Raw genomic sequence first — 19771 nt, 5'->3', positions numbered from 1 at the left:
GACCCTCCTGCGTAACCATGTCAAGTGGAGCGGTGGACTCCCTAATCAGCCCTGACCCTAATGGTCGACTATCTAGGGCGTGCACAGGGAAAGGCATATCCACAGGAACAAGGGGAATCCCTAAATTACGAGCAAATGAAAGCTCAATAAAATTCCCAGCTGCGCCTGAATCTACTAGTGCCTTATGCTGGGAATGCGGGGAAAACTCAGGAAATGAAACACATACATGTGAGCAACAGGGGGCTCTGGGTGAGCCTGGTGCCGACTTGCCTGGGGTAACACGACAATGCCCTGCCTGCTACCTCGACTCCCCGAGGGACCGGCCACAGATGGTGCAGGGAATGGCCCCTCCTCCGGTCGCCCTAAGTGCAGCACCTCCCAGCTCCATGGGCGTTGGAGCGGAGGTGCTGGGGGATGGAACTGACAGGTCCCGATCCGGACGTCCGCGGGCAGTCAGCAGGTTGTCCAGCCGGATGGACAGGTCCACCAGCTGGTCCAATGCGAGGGTGGTGTCTCTGCAGGCCAACTCCTGACGGACGTCCTCGCGCAGACTGCACCTGCCCTGATCGATCAGGGCCCCGTCGTTCCATCCCGCGCTGGTGGCCAGGGTCCGGAATTCCAAGGCGAAACCCTGCGTGCTCCTCGTCCCCTGCCTCAGGTGGAACAGACGTTCGGGTGAACTCTGCGTAATGATCCAATGCTGCATCTCCCTCACACCATACGGCGTTGGCCCATTCCAGGGCTTTGCCTGAGAGACAGGAGACGAGGGCGGACACACTCTCACGCCCCGAAGGAGCCAGGTAGAGCTCCAGCTGTAGTAGAAAACCCTGACATCCGGCAGCCGTCCCATCATACTCCCTCGGGAGCACGAGTCGAATCCCGCTGAGACCAGTGGAAGGAGGGGTGGACAGTGGGACCTATTGTAGTGGAGCTGGTGGAGGCGCTGGAAAACCTCTCTCCGAATGATCCATAGTCTGCAGCACGCGATCGATGGCCGTGCCCAGACGTTGCAACATGATCGCGTGCTGCTGAACGCGCTCCTCCACTGGAACAGGGAGGGCATCTGCTCCTGCTGACTCCATTCTTAGGTGAGTGATTCTGTAATGTCGTCTGTTTGTAGCTGGTGAGATGAGTCAGGCGCAGGACAGCAGATATATGAGTAATAAAAACACTTTTACTCAAAAATCGAAATATATACACGTAATATACACGGCCACACAAAACAGAGGGTTAAATAATGAACAGGTGATTGTGGGATTGAAAACAGGTGTGTGAAACAAAGACAAAACAAATGGAAAATGAAAAGTGGATCGGCGGTAGCTAGATAGCCGGTGACGCCCAAAAATCGTAAGTGTCCAGTGAAGTTGAAGAAACATATAGCCGGGAAGAACTATCGAATATAAGAGCAACATCAACTTACCAACATTATGACCAGGAATATGACTTTTCCAAAGTGGAACCTTTGTTCGGACCTCCACCCTGGACATTGGTTCTAATCCCAGAGGCCGACCCAAAACAACGTTGTTGCCGCATTAGAGGCAGACAGGGCGGCCTCCTGGTCGGACTTACAAGGCGAGCACACCATCAAACGCTTCCAAGCATATTACTCACCAATGTCCAGTTTCTAGACAAGGTGGACGAAATTAGGGCATGAGTTGCCTTCCAAAGAGACATCAGAGATTGTAACATTCTCTGTTTCACAGAAACATGGCTCACTCGGGATATCTTGTCACAGTCGGTATAGCCACCGGGGTTCTCCATGCATTGTGCCGACAGAAACAAACATCTCTCTGGTAAGAAGAAGGACGGGGGTGTATGTCTCATGATTAACGACTCATGGTATAATCATAACAACATACAGGAACTCAAGTCCTTTTGTTCGCCTGACCTAGAATTCCTTACAATCAAATGCAGACCGAATTATCTTCCAAGAAATTCTCTTTGATTATAGTCACAGCCGTGTATATCCCCCCCCAAGCAGATACCTCAACGGCCCTGAAAGAACTTCACGGGACTCTACGTAAAACCATATATCCTAAGGATGCATTTATTGTAGCTAGGGATTTTAATAAAGCTAATTTGAGAACAAGGTTACCTAAATTCTACCAGCACAATGATTGTTGCACCTGCTCAAGCAAAACATTGGACCACTGCTACTATAACTTCCGCGATGCATACAAAGGCCCTCCCCCGCGCTCCCTTCGGCAAATCTGAACATGACTCTATCTTGTTTCTCCCCTCCTATAGGCAGAAACTAAAACAGGTCTTGCCCGTGCTTAGGTCTATCCATCACTGTTCTGACCAATCGGATTCCACACTTCAAGATTGCTTCAATCATGTGGACTGGGATATGTTCCGGGTAGCCTCAGATAATAACATTGACAAATACGCTGACTTGGTGAATGAGTTTATTAGGAAGTGCATTGGAGATGTTGTACCAACTGTGACAATTAAAACCTTCCCTAACCAGAAACCGTGGATTGATGGCAGCATGCCACTTTAATAATGTTTACATATCCTACATTACTCATCTCATATGTATATACTGTATTTTATACCTTTTATTGCATCTTGCCTATGCCGCACGGCCATCGCGCATCCATACATTTATATGTATATATTTTTATTCCATCCCCTTACATTGTGTGTATAAGGTAGTGGTTGTGAATTTGTTAGATATTACTGCCCTGTCAGACTAGAAGCACAAGCATTTTTCTACACTTGCATTAACATCTGCTAACCATGTGCACAATAACATTTGACTTGAAGACAGTGAATAGGTAAGTTCAGAAAATGGGTTAAGTTTAATAGTTTGAAACCCTGTGGATTCCAAGGATTCTGGCCGAAATCACTAAGTTTAATTGTCCATTTAGTTGGATGTAGTGGAGAATGTCTCAACTTGTGAGGAAATACTGAGAGAGATGCATCACTTGACGAACTGAAAATTGTTTCCTTTCTTATCCAATCAAATCCTTGTTTTGGCATGATGTCACTGTTCAAGCGGTCTTTCCTTAGAAAGACCTACAGCATAGCAGCCCTTTAGCAACCATATCTGTCTTGATCTTCAATATGATAAAGCAAGTGGATTCCATCTTATATTCAAACTTTTACGTTCCTCTTGCATTGATGTCAGTTTGAGTTCTCACGTTAGGATTCAGGCTATTCTTTTGTAACTTAATCCCATCTGCGGACTATATTGCAACCATTGTCTCTTGCCCTGATGTGTATGTAGCTTTCCAATATTCTGGTGAGATTTAAATGAAGCGTACATAGGACAATGTCAATGTGTCTATTCTTTTTAACTTGTAATTCCTGCTTTTAACTTCTCTGAGATCACTGAAAAGTCAGGAAAATTGTAATTCTATACTGTAACAATGGCGAACATTAATGGTCCACATACTCAATGAAATACTTTTTTAATAAACATGGATCATTGGTATGTGTGTCTTTTCGTTTGACATGAACTTGATCTTGGTTTGGTGAAAGAAAAAAGTAAATATGGGGGAATATCCTGTGGGAATTTGAGTGTAAAATATTAAGTGACTGAACAGCAGCAGAATCAGTTTACCACAGCCGCTTGTTGCCAGGTATTACTTTGTCAAAGTCGAGTCAGTCTAATGCATGTCTGCTTCGCTCTTTAAACAATTGAATCAAACTAGGAACGCATGTAAAGATGAATTGCGGGGGTAAAGGGTTGTTTGTCATAGTGGCCTTATTTTCTACTGTAGTGTTCCACCCTCCTTGTGATTAAGTGGCTGTCTGATTGACATCATGATGTTCTCAGCTCAGTCTCAGAGACACAGATGAATAGCTAGCCATGTTGTCCCTATACTGCAATGGCTTCCCTCAGAAATGCAAGACTAATGCAACCAGGAGCTTGTAAGGTGATTTTTTTTTTTTTTTAATCACCAAACTGAGATGGCCAGCCGTTAGATTGAAAAACACCACTCCATGCAGTGTTGGGACAAAGAAAATTCACAGTGAAAGACGGCATGCCACTGGTTAGGAGTCAAAGGTTACAGTGACGTAGGAAGCTAAGAGCGATTGTCTCCTACAGTATGCATGTCAAATATAGGATATGAGGGCAGAGCAGAGGTCAAGTATTTTATGGCATCTTTCAAAGATGTGGTAATGATAGAGGGAGATGTACTTCTATGTTCTTCTGACAGAGGCTGGATGGAGAGGAAGAGGGAGCATAATGGTCTTGGCAACAGGTCTGCTCTACCTCACTATATCTGTCTCAAGGATATACAGTGTAGCGGTATTTATTAGAGAGGAGTAAAGATAAAGATTTCTGTATTATCTTTCAGTGGAGGAGTGCAGAGGGTATGAATGTGGGGGGTGTTCATAGACCTTAAAGGCCTTAAAAATGTCCACAATCTTCTCGGCCACATGTCATTAGTACACACCACCTCAATACAGTTCCAATAACAATACACAACTTGCAAACAACCTCGCTTTGCAACAATGTTGCTACTAATCCATGAGATCCATAACCTGTGCGGTCCCAACCGATAACAACCACGACCTAGAGCGGTCACACCGACGATTGAGTTAAATACTTTATAAACTACACATGCTGAAAATAAACAAGGACATCTGCAGCATAGCACACACAATCAAACTGTCGCGCCAACCAAGAGCTCCTCCCCAGAGAGTTGTCTTTATTTCCTCCTTCCTTACTGCTGATGCGCTCTTAAAGTGGCAGCGCACGGTGAAGGCTCCGTGTAGGATTTCGTACAGTACAGATTCATAAAAAGCAATATATCAGATCTTTACAGTATATCAATGTAGATAGTGGGCTACCTCATGGAAAGAGATTCATGGTCATGGTTTTGTCTTGGTAAAGGTAAAGGTTCCATGACACTCTGCTGACTCCACAGATAACCCTCCACCTCCCAGGATGCTTGGCTTTGTAGACTACCTCAGGTTTACCTCTTATGACCTGTGGCCTGTTCTGAAGACTGAGCAGATATAAATATATTATGTAGAACAGATATTATTGTCAGATATCCTGTTGTCTCTATTCAATAAATGTCTATGTGCAAAGTGTGTGTTCCACTGCAATGACTGGTGCCTGTATCTACATCACTCTCCCCACCAGCCTGCTCTGCTCTCAGTTTCTCTGAGCACTCAGTGAGGAGGGCATACTGCCATGGGCACCCTCTGGCAGCGGGGGAGTGTGTGGTGGGTGCCAGCTGATTTTTGTTCCACAAGACAGTGCTTTCTCTCTTCACCGTTGACGCTGGCTGTCCGTGGTGAAGCTGAGGCACAGACCCCCACCACCACAAGGCCTGCAGAGCTGGCTACTCAGCAGGCTGACATCATCTCTGGAGAGATGGGAAATGTGGAAAATTGGGTTTGTTTCTTGCCTCAAAGCATGGCATGCAGTATCCTGGTTCACTGGCATTTCCTTCCTTTCAAAATGGCATGGTTTGGCACAGAGAAGTGTTAGCATTGAAAACTGTGAAGGTTTATTTTTAGATCTTTTAGGTTTAGCCACCCTAGTCTGATATTAAATGACAGAATGAATGATACCCGTTCGTCAGTCATGGAAAAAGTAGCATGTCCTTTCACTGTCTCCGTTTAAAATGAATGAGCTTAAATCTATTTTCAGATTTATTTAAGCCTGCACATCTGCAGACTAAAAGAACATCTCAAGATTATAAATGCATGTTTTGTGTTATGACATCTTCTGAAGCTATGCCTGCATATCCTCCAGGTTTCGGAAATTCACACATGATTTCCAATTTCTCCTTTTCCCTTTGCCAAGACTGACAGTTACTTCAGGCCTGTGGTATTGTGTCAGTACAGCAGTTGATGTGTGATGTGTATTTACTGGCTTTTAATTTATATTACTGTCTGGCCTGTCATGATTTAAGGACTGTGAATGTAATGGAGCTAGCTTATTTCTATTTAGTACAGATGTAGCTAATTCACTGCACTCTTCATTTATCAAGGCAAATGTCAGGCCATTGAATACTTGGTGCAAAGACACACTAAACTAACGATAATTAGTCCAATTAAAGCGACCTGACCAAATTCACATAGAAATGTGTGTTATAGATCTGTCATTCTCACTAAAAGCAAGTCTAAGAAGTGCTATTTCTATGCTGCCCATTCTTAAGTTTTGTTTGTGCCTCTTATACTTTAGCTTTTGTACACCAGCTTAAAAGAGCTGAAAATACAATATTCTTGGCTATGGAAAATATATTTCACAGCGGTTTAGATTGTACAATGATTCTCTACAGTATACTGCTTGTTTTGTCACATAAACTGAAATTAGGCGAACTATTAGAATTTTAGCAACCAGGAAATGGCAGAGCGATTTCTGCATAGTGCATCTTTAATAGATACATGGGACATTGAAATAGATACTGGTTTGAACATGGTCTTGTCTATCTCATTCTGACTCTGACCCAACCTCTGACATCCAGTAGCTTAACAAGGATGACATCACCGTCCTCCTCAATGTATGGAGTGGTGCTGTTTAGACCACGGAGCAGCTGTGGAGCGTGCGTCTTTGACAGGCCTTTGGCTTTGGGACATCTTTGTCTGAGGGAGCCCGCTTTCTCCGGTCTCTTTGAAACTAAAGCCTAGTCCGTACATCCGCAATGAGCTGCTATCCCACTGCTGACGGTGACTACACACTGGGAGCGGCTAGATGTGATAGCTATGTCAGGCTAGCTCAGGTGACCTACGGGGATTTAGTATTAAAGTATTTGTAACATTACTGACCCTGCTGATCTCTTGGCCACGGTTTATAGGTTTCTATCTTGGACCAGATCTACATTCTCCGGTCATGTCTCTCTTGCAAACAGTTATCTCAAAGAGACTAACCTGGATAAATAAAAGTTTATGTAGATATTAAAAAGAGTCACAAGGGATGTGATGAGTTGCTACAGTCCCCTGAACCATTTTGGAGATCCCATCCACAAGTTTTTTCCAATGGGGATACTGGACTGTTCATCATAGAACTGACAAACCAAATCTCGCTAATATAAACCATGTCTCTAGGGCAGGGGTGCACAGCTCCAGTTAGGAAGTTAGCAGGACTAGGATGAAGATGTCCATAGACCCTGATTGGTAACACTTTACAATAAGCTTCCATTTGTAAAGAGTTTATAAAGGGGTTATAATTATGTTATTAATGATTATTTAATCACTCGTAAAAGCATTATAAACTATTAATAAACTATTATATCGCATTGGTCAAAATAATCCAACAACTGGCTAGTGTTTGCCAAATAGTGAGCCAATATTTAGCTCCAGTTATTAGCCATTTATAAATGCACTTACAAATGCCTATAAGATTAACAAACCATTATGTATCATCATACTTTCAATAGTTGCAGTTGGACAATAGTTATTTTCTCACTTTTGGGTGTGATGCATTGGTCCCAGGAATATTTCTTTATTTGACCTTTAACTAGGCAAGTCAGTTAAGAACAGATTCTTATTTTCAATGACGACCTGAACAGGGTCGTTCTGCCCTTGAACTGCCTGTTCAAGGATTTGTACCTTGTCAGCTCGGGGGTTTGAACTTGCAACCTTCCGGTTACTAGTCCAACACTCTAACCACTAGGCTACCCTGCCGCACCGAAAGGCAGGAGAATAGAAGAAACCCTGATGAAACCCTGATGCCCTGGCCAAATTTGCATCCAGAACATTATTCCATCATCATTCCTAACACACCAGATTATATCAACACACTTACCACTTCTCTGTCATAGTCCAAGTATAGTGAACACTGGTGTGAAATGGTAACCGTAATACCTTTGGTTGGTGAAACAATGGAGGAGGTATCTTCTCACAACATTGAATGTTTTGGTCTTCATACCCACCATTAATTGACTGAACACGTTTAACAAGGTGTTGAATCTTCTCTCAGGTATGTTATGATGAGTACAGAATACTGCCTATAAGTATGTCTAAGCTCTGAGTGAACACTCAAATCATCTATCTATTATTTATTAGTGACAGACCTATAAACATTTATAACTGAGTTATCAGCATTTCGAACTGCTAAAAGTATAACTTATTTTGTAGTGACATACCTATGAATATTTACATCTGAGTTATCAAAATTTCTAACTGCTAAAATGACATCTTATTTTAAAGTGGCAATACACTGACCATTAACAAATGAGTTACCAACATTTATAAGTGCTGAAAAGATAACTTCAAAGAAATTGGAAACCTACTGACCATTTATTGATGAGCTGCAAACATTTATAACAGCATATAATCTCATCAATACATAGAAAGAACAAAATGTAATTTTATAGAAGGATACATTTGGAAAACTATTTTAATTGCAGTGAGGCAAATCTGTAGCCTACCATTGGTATAGTGAGTAGCCTGACAAGGGAGTTGTCTTTTTTAAAACCTCTTGAGGATAGGGGAGACGCTAGCGTCTCAACTGGCCAGTTGCCAGGGGAAATGCAGAGCGCCAGATTCAAATCAAATGCTATAAACATCAAACTTTCATTAAATCACACATGTAAGATACTCAATTAAAGCTACACTCATTGTGAATCCAGCCAACATGTCAGATTTTAAAAATGCTTTTCGGCGAAAGCATATGAAGCTATTATCTGATAGCCTGCAGCCATCCTCACCAGCAGTAAACATAGGAGCTAGCGTAGCAGGCGCTACACAAAACGCTGAAATAAAATATAAAATATGCATTACCTTTGACGAGCTTCTTTTGTTGGCACTCCCATAATTGTCCCATAATTGTCCCATAAACATCACAATTGGTCTTTTGTACGATTAATTCCGTCCATATATATCGAAAATGTCCATTTATAAAGCGTGTTTGATCCATAAAAAAACAGCTTAGAAAAACGCAACGTCACCACAAAATATTTCAAAAGTTGGCTATAAACTTTGCCAAAATATTTCCAACTACTTTTGTAATACAACGTTAGGTATTTTTAAACGTTAATAATCGACCAAATTGTAGACGGGGCAATCTGTATTCAATACATGAACGAAAAGAAAAAAGCTCTGCTCTTCACGTTCTGTGCAACTCACAAAAGTGTCCCCTGTTCCGAGTTGGCCTACTTCCTGATAAGACAAAGGAATAACCTCAGCCATATTCCAAAAACTGGCGACATCGCGTGGAAGCGTTAGGAACTGAAAGTAGGTTCCTATTAAATTTCCAATGGCAAAGACAATATAGGGAAGAGAGATGGGGGAAAAAAAATACAAAATCTGAACAGTTAGTCCTCGGGGTTCTGCCTGCTACATAGGTTCTGTTATACTCACAGACATGATTCAAACAGTTTTAGAAACTTCAGAGTGTTTTCTATCCAACTCTATGAATAATATGCATATCTTATATTCTTGGCATGAGTAGCATTTCATTAAATCACACATGTAAGATACTCAATTAAAGCTACACTCATTGTGAATCCAGCCAACATGTCAGATTTTAAAAATGCTTTTCGGCGAAAGCATATGAAGCTATTATCTGATAGCCTGCAGCCATCCTCACCAGCAGTAAACATAGGAGCTAGCGTAGCAGGCGCTACACAAAACGCTGAAATAAAATATAAAATATGCATTACCTTTGACGAGCTTCTTTTGTTGGCACTCCCATAATTGTCCCATAATTGTCCCATAAACATCACAATTGGTCTTTTGTACGATTAATTCCGTCCATATATATCGAAAATGTCCATTTATAAAGCGTGTTTGATCCATAAAAAAACAGCTTAGAAAAACGCAACGTCACCACAAAATATTTCAAAAGTTGGCTATAAACTTTCCCACAATATTTCCAACTACTTTTGTAATACAACGTTAGGTATTTTTAAACGTTAATAATCGACCAAATTGTAGACGGGGCAATCTGTATTCAATACATGAACGAAAAGAAAAAAGCTCTGCTCTTCACGTTCTGTGCAACTCACAAAAGTGTCCCCTGTTCCGAGTTGGCCTACTTCCTGATAAGACAAAGGAATAACCTCAGCCATATTCCAAAAACTGGCGACATCGCGTGGAAGCGTTAGGAACTGAAAGTAGGTTCCTATTAAATTTCCAATGGCAAAGACAATATAGGGAAGAGAGATGGGGGAAAAAAAATACAAAATCTGAACAGTTAGTCCTCGGGGTTCTGCCTGCTACATAGGTTCTGTTATACTCACAGACATGATTCAAACAGTTTTAGAAACTTCAGAGTGTTTTCTATCCAACTCTATGAATAATATGCATATCTTATATTCTTGGCATGAGTAGCAGGAAGTTGAACTATTTATCCAAAAGTGAAAATTCTGCCCCCCCGTCTTCATTACAAGTCAGAAAAGAAATAGACAATGGTCCCCTTTTGCATCTTAATCTGTTTCCCTCTTGTTAATCATTTCCCAATCCTTGAATCTAAGACTTTATGGGAATCTGTGGGAGAGAAGAGCAATTTATGACAATTTAGCATAGACACTCTAGCTACACATAACTCTACTACTCCACTACAGTGGAGGCTCTTCAGAGGAGGAAGGGGAGGAACATCATCCTCAGTGAATTTCATAAAAATTGAAATTGTAAAACATTAAGAAAGTTATACATTTTAGACAAAACTACACTACATATAATCACATCACCAAATAGCTGATTAAAACACATTATTTTGCGAAGGTCTACAGTAGCCTCAACGGCACTCTGTAGGGTAACACCACATGGAGTAGCCGGAGGACAGCTAGCTTCCGTCCTCCTCTGGGTACATTGACTTCAATACAAAACTAGGAGGCTCATTGTTCTCACCCTGTCACAACTTCCACCAAAGGTGGCTCCTCTCCCTGTTTGGGCGGCGCTTGGCGGTCGTCGTCGCCGGTCTACTAGCTGTCACCGATCCAATTCCCTTTTCTTTTGGTTATGTCTGTTTTGTGTTTCACCTGGTTTCATTTTGGTTAATTAGGGGGGGTATTTATCTCAACATTTCCTTTGGGGTTTTGTGCGGGATTGTTTTAATTTGACTGTCAGAAAGTTTGTGTTTGTTTTCATTAGTTCATGTTTAACAGGTGGTTTTTCCCTGGACTGTGTCTGAGTGGGGTTTCGTGGCTACTGCTGTAGTCCGGTGTCCTGTTATTTTTTGAGCTGGTTGAATAAAACGCCCTTTTCTTTGGAACTTGTTTCTCCTGCGCCTGACTCCACACCCACATCTCCTTGGGGAGATCTGACAGAATCCCGCACCGTAATCATGGAGTCAGCAGGAGTGGACGCTCCCACCCCGTCCATGGAGGAGCGTGTTCAACAGCACATGGTGGTATTACACCGTTTAGGGACAGCTATGGATCAGGTGTTGGCAAGAGGTGTTGGCAAGGAGCGGCCTCCCTACCTCGTCTTCAGCCACTCTCCAGCCTGCACCACTACCTTCTCCGGCGGTGTCCGGCCCCAGCGGGATTCGGCTCGCTCTCCCGAGGGACTACGATGGGACGACTGCCTGGTGTAAGGGGTTCCTGCTCCAGCTGGAGCTTTACCTGGCGACTGTTCACCCGTCCCCCTCGGGAGAGGAGAGTGTCAACGTCCTCGTCTCCTGCCTTTCGGGTAAAGCCCTGGAGTGGGCCAACGCGGTCTGGGAGGGCCCGGACTCGGTGAGGGACCATTACCCAGAGTTCACCTGCTGCTTCCTGGCGGTGTTCGATCACCCACCAGAGGGCAGAGCGGTGGATGAACGACTGTTTCACTTAAGGCAGGAGACGAGGAGTGCACAGGATTTCGCGCTGGAGTTCCGGACCCTGGCCGCCGGCGCGAGGTAGAATGACAGGGCCCTGATGGACCATTATAGGTGTAGCCTGTGGGAGGACTTCTGCAGGGAGCTAGCCTGTCGTGACACCACTCTCACTCTGGATCAGCTAATAGACATGTCCATCAGGCTGGACAACTTGCTGGCTGCTCACGGGCGTCCTGATCAGGGTCTGTTTATTCCAACCCCCAACACTCCTGCTCCGACACCGTTGGAGCTAGGGGGTGCTGCTAAAAGGGCCACCGGAGAAGGAGCTGATTAGTCTCTTCCTCATTGATTCTCCTGCGTTTCCAGTGGTGCTGGGTATTCCCTGGTGCGTAATCTTCAGCTGCAAGCATTTTTCCATGGGATTCAGAGGAGAAAGCACACTTCCACGAACGATATATCATCGAAGAGATATGTGAAAAACACCTTGAGGATTGATTCTAAACGACGTTTGCCATGTTTCAGTCGATATTATGGAGTTAATTTGGAAAAAAGTTTGGTGTTTTGATGACTGAATTTTCTGTTTTTTTTGGTAGCCAAACATGATGTACAAAACGGAGCGATTTCTCCTACACAAAGAATCTTTTGGGAAAAACGGAACATTTGCTATCTAACTGAGAGTCTCCTCATTGAAAACATCCGAAGTTCTTCAAAGGTAAATTATTTTATTTGAATGCTTTTCTTGTTTTTGTGAAAATGTTGCCCGCTCAATGCTACACTAAATGCTACGCTAGCTATCAATACTGTTACACAAATGATTGTTTTGCTATGGTTGAAAAGCATATTTTGAAAATCTGAGATGACAGTGTTGTTAACAAAAGGCTAAGCTTGAGAGCTAGCATATTTATTTCATTTCATTTGCGATTTTCATGAATAGTTAACGTTGCGTTATGGTAATGAGCTAGACGCTGTATTCACGATCCCGGATTCGGGATGTCTAGTATCAAGAGGTTTTAACCGTCTGATGGTCTTAAGATAGAAGGTGTTTTTTAGTCTCTCGGCCCCAACTTTGATGCACCTGTACTTGCCTTCTGGATGATAACAGGGTGAACAGGCCGTGGCTCGGGTGGTTGATGTAGTTGATCTTTTTGGCCTTCCTGTGACATTCGGTGCTGTAGGTGTCCTGGAGGGCAGGTAGTTTGCCTCCGGTAATGTGTTAGGCAGACCACACCACCCTCTGGAGAGCCCGGACGGTGATACAGCCCGACAGAATGCTCTCAATTGTGCATCTGTAAAAGTTTGTGAGTGTTTAGGGGCCAAGACAAATTTCTTTAGCCTTCTAAGGTTGGAGATGTGCTGTTGCGCCTTCTTCACAACACTGCCTGTGTGGGTGGACCGTTTCAGATTGTCAGTGATGTGTATGCCGAGGGACTTGAAGCTTTACACCTTCTCCACTGGAGGTCCCGTCGATGTGGATAGGGGCATGCTCCCTCTGCTGTTTCCTGAAGTCCAATATCAGCTCCTTCATTTTGTTGAAGTTGAGTGAAAGGTTATTTTCCTGGCACCATTCTCCCAGTGCCCTCACCTCCTCCCTTTAGGCTGTGTTGTCATTATTGGTAATCAGGCCTACTACTGTTGTGTTGTCTGCAAACTTCATGAGTTGGAGGTGTGCGTGGCCACGCAGTCATGGGTGAACAGGGAGTGCAGGAGGGAGTAGAGCACGCACCCTTGTGGGGCCCCTGTGTTGAGGATCAGTGAAGCGGAAGTGTTGTTTCCTACCTTCACCACCTGGGGGCGGTGAACGTAGTCCAGGACCCAGTTGCACAGTATGGGGTTCAGACCCAGAGCCCAAGCTTAATAATGAGCTTGGAGGGTACTATGCTGTTGAATGCTGAGCTATAGTCAATGAACAGCATTCTTACATAGGTTTTCCTCTTGTCCAGATGGGATAGGGCAGTGTGCAGTGTGATGGCGATTGCATCGTCTGTGGATCTATTGTGGCGGTAAGCAATTTGAAGAGGGTCTAGGGTGTCAGGCAAGGTGTAGGTGATATGATCCTTATCTAGCCTCTCAAAGCACTTCATGATGACAGAAGTGAGTGCTACGGGGTGATAGTCATTTAGTTCAGTTACCTTTACTTTCTTGGGTACAGGAACAATGGTGGCCATCTTGAAGCAAGTGTTGACAGAAGACTGGGATAGGGAGAGATTGAATATGTCCGTAAACACTCCAGCCGGCTGTTCTGCGCATGCTCTAGGGATGCCGTCTGGGCCGGCAGCCTTGCGAGGGTTAACACACTTCAATGTCTTACTCACGTTGGCCACGGGGAAGGAGACCCCACAGTCCTTGGTAGCGGGCCACGTTGATGGCACTATGTTATCCTCAAAGCGGGCGAAGAAGGTGATAAGCTTGTCCGGAAGCAAGACGTCGTTGTCCGCGACGTGGCTGGTTGTCCCTTTGTGGTCTGTGATTGTCTGTAGACCCTGCCACATATGTCTCATGTCTGACCCGTTGAATTATGACTCCATTTTGTCTCTGTGCTGACGTTTTGCCTATCTGATTGCCTAACGGTTTGAATAACTACACTGTTTGTATTCAGCCATATTCCCAATCACCTTGCCATGGTTAAACGTGGTGGTTCGCACTTTCTGCCATCTAACGTTTATTTTGCGAAATCTCTTCTGTCTGGCCTTTGCAAACTTCCATCCTGATTCTTCACAGTGTCAACACAAAATTATGGGGACGTTCCAGGTCGTCTTAATTTCAAGTGCATGTCATAGATGGGCAGATCTCAGAAAGTGGGGGGTACTTCTCCAAAACCCGCAAACCATGCCAAATATATGGCTTGATATCTTCAGATGAGGCTTTCATTCCTGGAACAAACAAGTGTACCAATACATCATCACGGTTTCAAACATGGGGCAAGAAGACACATCATGGGTGTTGTCCATTGGTCTGAAAACCAACCATCTGTTCCTGGGAACGAGCAAAAATGCATCACACCCAAAAGTGAGAATTATTTAACTGTGCAACCATTGAAAATAAGGTTGCATGGAGATACATAAGGGTGAAATATTTATAAATGGTTAATAGCTGGAGGTAAATAGTGTCTCACAGACTGACTATCACACTCTTTTAATGAATTTGTTATAACCCCTTTATTAATGGTTTATAATGCATTTACAAATAAATAAATTACCGTTAATAATGTAATTACAAATCCTTTATAAACTCTTTACAAATGGATCCTTATTGTAAAGTGTTACCACTGATCTCTGGTCAGTTTCTGATTGCCATTGTTGCAACCCCTATTACTAGTCTGTTCAACCTCTCTTTCGTATCGTCCGAGATTCCTAAAGACTAGAAATCTGCTTCGGTCATCCCCCTCTTTAAAGGGGGAGACACTCTTTACCCAAACTGTGACAGATCTATATCCATCCTACCCTGCCTTTCTAAAGCCAAGTTAACAAACAGATCACTGACCATTTCGAATCCTACCGTACCTTCTCCGCTGTGCAATCCGGTTTCCGAGCTGGTCACAGGTGCACCTCAGCCACGCTCAACGTACTAAACGATATCATAACCTCCATCGATAAAAGACAGTACTGTGCAGCCGTCTTCATCGACCTGGCCAAGGCTTTCGACTCTGTCAATCACCGTATTCTTATCGGCAGACTCAACAGGTCTTGGTTTCTCAAATGACTGCCACGCCTGATTCACCAACTACTTCTCAGATAGAGTTCAGTGCGTCAATTCAGTGTGCCTGTTTTCCAGACCTCTGGCACTCTCTATGGGATACCACAGGGTTCAATTCTCGGGCCGGCTATTTTCTTTGTATATACAAATGATGTCGCTCTTCCTGCGGGTGATTCCTTGATCCACCTCTAAGCAGACGACACCATTCTGTATACATCTGGCCCTTCTTTGGACACTGTGTTAACAAACCTCCAAACGAGCTTCAATGCCATACAACACTCCTTCTGTGACCTCCAACTGCTCTTAAACGCTAGTAAAACTAAATGCATGCTCTTCAACCCGACTAGCATCACTACTCTGGACGGTTCTCACTTAGAATATGTGGACAACTACAAATACCTAGGTGTCTGGCTAGACTGTAAACTCTCCTTCCAGACTCATATTAAGCATCTCCAATCCAAAATCAAATCTAGAATCGGCTTCCTATCTCGCAACAAAGCCTCCTTCACTCACGCTGCCAAACATACCCTCGTAAAACTGACTATCCTACCGATCCTCGACTTTGGCGATGTCATTTACAAAATAGCCTCCAACACTCTACTCAGCAAACTGCATGCAGTCTATCACAGTGCCTTCCGTTTTGTCACCAAGGCCCTATATACCACCCACCACTGCGACCTGTATGCTCTCGTCGGCTGGCCCTCGCTACATATCCGTCGCCAGACCCACTGGCTCCTGGTCATCTATAAGTCTTTGCTAGGTAAAGCTCCGCCTTATCTCAGCTCACTGGTCACCATAGCAACACCCACCCATAGCACGTGCTCCAGCAGGTATATCTCACTGGTCATCCCCAAAGCCAACACCCACTTTGGCCGCCTTTCCTTCCAGCAAATATCGCTGAAGTTGGAGACTTTACATTTTTTTAATTTTACCTTTATTTATACAGGTTTTTTCTCATTGAGATAATATCTCTTTTCCAAGAGAGACCTGGTCCAATAGCAGCAGGGGGAACAACGTTTCAGACAAAACAACTTACATACACTAACACAACATCAAACAAAACCATAAACACACATACAGTACAACAATTACATATTACATTAAAAACACAAACATCTTGACTAAAAAAAGCTGGCCTAAAAACAATTACACTCTTTTATGATATATACATCGATCAAGTGTTTAAACTCCACCACCGAAACTAGATCATCACATTTTTAAATGTTCAGGAGGGAATTCCATGACCACGGTGCTAAATAACTAAAACTAGGGAAACTAGGGAGAGACAGTGGGGCAAAGGGAGAGACAGTGGGGCAAAAAAATAAGTATTTAGTCAGCCACCAATTGTGCAAGTTCTCCCACTTAAAAATATGAGAGAGGCCTGTAATTTTCATCATAGGTACACTTCAACTGACAGACAAAATTTGAAAAAAAAGTCCAGAAAATCACCAAATTATGGTGGAAAATAAGTATTTGGTCACCTACAAACAAGCAAGATTTCTGGCTCTCACAGACCTGTAACTTCTTCTTTAAGAGGCTCCTCTGTCCTCCACTCGTTACCTGTATTAATGGCACCTGTTTGAACTTGTTATCAGTATAAAAGACACCTGTCCACAACCTCAAACAGTCACGCTCCAAACTCCACTATTGCCAAGACCATGGAGCTGTCAAAGGACACCAGAAACAAAATTGTAGACCTGCCCCAGGCTGGGAAGACTGAATCTGCAATAGGTAAGCAGCTTGGTTTGAAGAAATCAACTGTGGGAGCAATTATTAGGAAATGGAAGACATACAAGACCACTGATAATCTCCCTCGATCTGGGGCTCCACACAAGATCTCACCTCGTGGGGTCAAAATGATCACAAGAACGGCGAGCAAAAATTCCAGAACCACATGGGGGGACCTAGTGAATGACCTGCAGAGAGCTGGGACCAAAGTAACAAACTCATCGTGTTTGGAGGACAAAGAATGCTGAGTTGCATCCAAAGAACACCATACCTACTGTGAAGCATGGGGGTGGAAACATCATGCTTTGGGGCTGTTTTTCTGCAAAGGTACCAGGACGACTGATCCGTGTAAAGGAAAGAATGAATGGGGACATGTATCGTGAGATTTTGAGTGAAAACCTCCTTCCATCAGCAAGGGCATTGAAGATGAAACGTGGCTGGGTCTTTCAGCATGACAATGATCCCAAACACACCGCCCGGGCAACGAAGAAGTGGCTTCGTAAGAAGCATTTCAAGGTCCTGGAGTGGCCTAGCCAGTCTCCAGATCTTAACCCCATAGAAAATCTTTGGAGGGAGTTGAAAGTCCAACAACAGCCCCAAAACATCACTGCTCTAGAGGAGATCTGCATGGAGGAATGGGATTTTTTTTCTCATTTTGTCTGTCATAGTTGAAGTATACCTATGATAAAAATTACAGGCCTCTCTCATCTTTTTAAGTGGGAGAACTTGCACAATTGGTGGCTGACTAATTACCTTTTTGCCCCACTGTCTCTCCCTCACTAACTTTAAGCATCAGCTGTCTGAGCAGCTTACATAGCCCATCTGTAAATATCCCACCCACCCAACTACCTACCTCATACCCATATTGTTTTTATTTACTTTTTTTGTTCTTTTGCACACCAGTATTTCTACTTGCACACCATCATCTGCACATCTGTCACTTCAGTGTTAATTTGCTAAATTGTAATTACTTCGCAACTATGGCCTATTTACTCCTTACTCCATTTGCACACACTGTATATATATTTTTCTATTGTGTTATTGACTGTACTTTTGTTAATCCTATGTGTAACCTTGTGTTGTTCTTTGTCTCACTGCTTTGCTTTATCTTGGCCAGGTTGCAGTTGTAAATGAGAACTTGTTCTCAACTGGCCTACCTTTTTAAATAAAGGTGAAATAAAAAAAATTATATTAATTGTCCGCATAATGGTTACATTCAGATTTTGGCTATACATATAGTGTCTTTGCCATTTGGGATGTTATGAACATCAACTTTTCTCAGTCTAAGGAGTTTAAGATGACAGAGTTGTTTAAATGTATGTCTACTCTGGATGGATGTAGAAACATCATTGGTTTATTCGTACCATTGCTGAGAATCTATGCAGGCAGCAGGTAGGCTAGCAATTAGAGCTTTGGGCCAGTAACCGAAAGGTCGCTGGTTTGAAAATATGAGCCGAGATGGTGAAACATCTGTCGATGTGCTCTTGATCAAGGAACTTAAACCTAATTTGCTCCAGGGGCACTGTACTACTACCACATTTCACTGCACCTATCCAGTGATTTGTTTGGTTACTTTATTGGTTACTACATTATTCCATGTGTTATTTCATAGTTTTTAATGTCTTCACTATTATTCTATCATGTAGAAAATAGTAAAAATAAAGAAAAACCCTTGAATGAGTCGGTGTGTCCAAACTTTTGACTGGTACTGCATATATTTTTTTGTCTCTGCCGTTTCCAAATTAGTTAAATTCCAGATCATTCCAGTCAGGGTTACAGTGATTTCAAATCCTCCTCCTATCATAAAGTCGGCAAAGCTTTCCAAATACTAATGCCCTGAAGGCGTTTATTCAACACGGTCACAGTCACGTGTGATCTCCATTTACCATTGTTATGGATTCCCCTTTGATGCCTCATTGCTGACAGGTGCAGTATAATCCAAGTTTAGCCCAATGCAGAGACAACACGGTCAAAATAACATTGCATTTATCCCATGTCATACCAAGGAGACAGAACGATTACTGTAGACTAATGGGGGTTCTCCTCTGAGGAATCTTTGAGCTTTGGGCTCTGAACAAGACAGAGGATGGGTATTGTCCCCTTGGATGAGTTGGATCTCCACGTCCACATGGTTATATCCCACTAACTCCCCCAAGAAAGGAAACTGTCACCATGATCAAAAGAAGAATGTGTCAACATGGTTGTCATGTGGTCGGCTTTCATGCCTATCTGTCTTTAAATCACTGCATGAGACCATAATCCATCCATGGGTGTTGATGACATTCATGCCCACTTGAATCCTACTATTACTTTGTCTTTAATCTTTGTGGTATGATCTGCCACAATGCAGTTTCCCACATTTAAAAGCATCAACAGTGTCTTTGTGGGTGACCTTTCATGTGACCTCTCTGTGTCCACATCTGCTTGTAAGAAGATTTATCTGCTATGAGTGGTACAACACTGGTGGTACATTGCCGAACAGTGGTACATTGATTGAATCGAATGAACTTCAACAAAACATGTTGTATTGATCCATGGTGGCTGGAACATGCGTGCATCAGCTTTTTATTGGGTATTGTGCATTGACTCCCATCTAATCTACATGTGAAGCTATACTGTGATGCTTCGTTTAACTATGTTAATTTAAAACTCCATTCAGCTTTTAAAGTACGGAAA

Source organism: Oncorhynchus kisutch, linkage group LG23 (assembly GCF_002021735.2).
Source record: "Oncorhynchus kisutch isolate 150728-3 linkage group LG23, Okis_V2, whole genome shotgun sequence".
NCBI classification, from domain to species: Eukaryota; Metazoa; Chordata; class Actinopteri; order Salmoniformes; family Salmonidae; genus Oncorhynchus; species Oncorhynchus kisutch.
The sequence above is the reverse complement of the archived record's forward strand: the minus strand, read 5'-3'. Positions refer to the sequence as shown.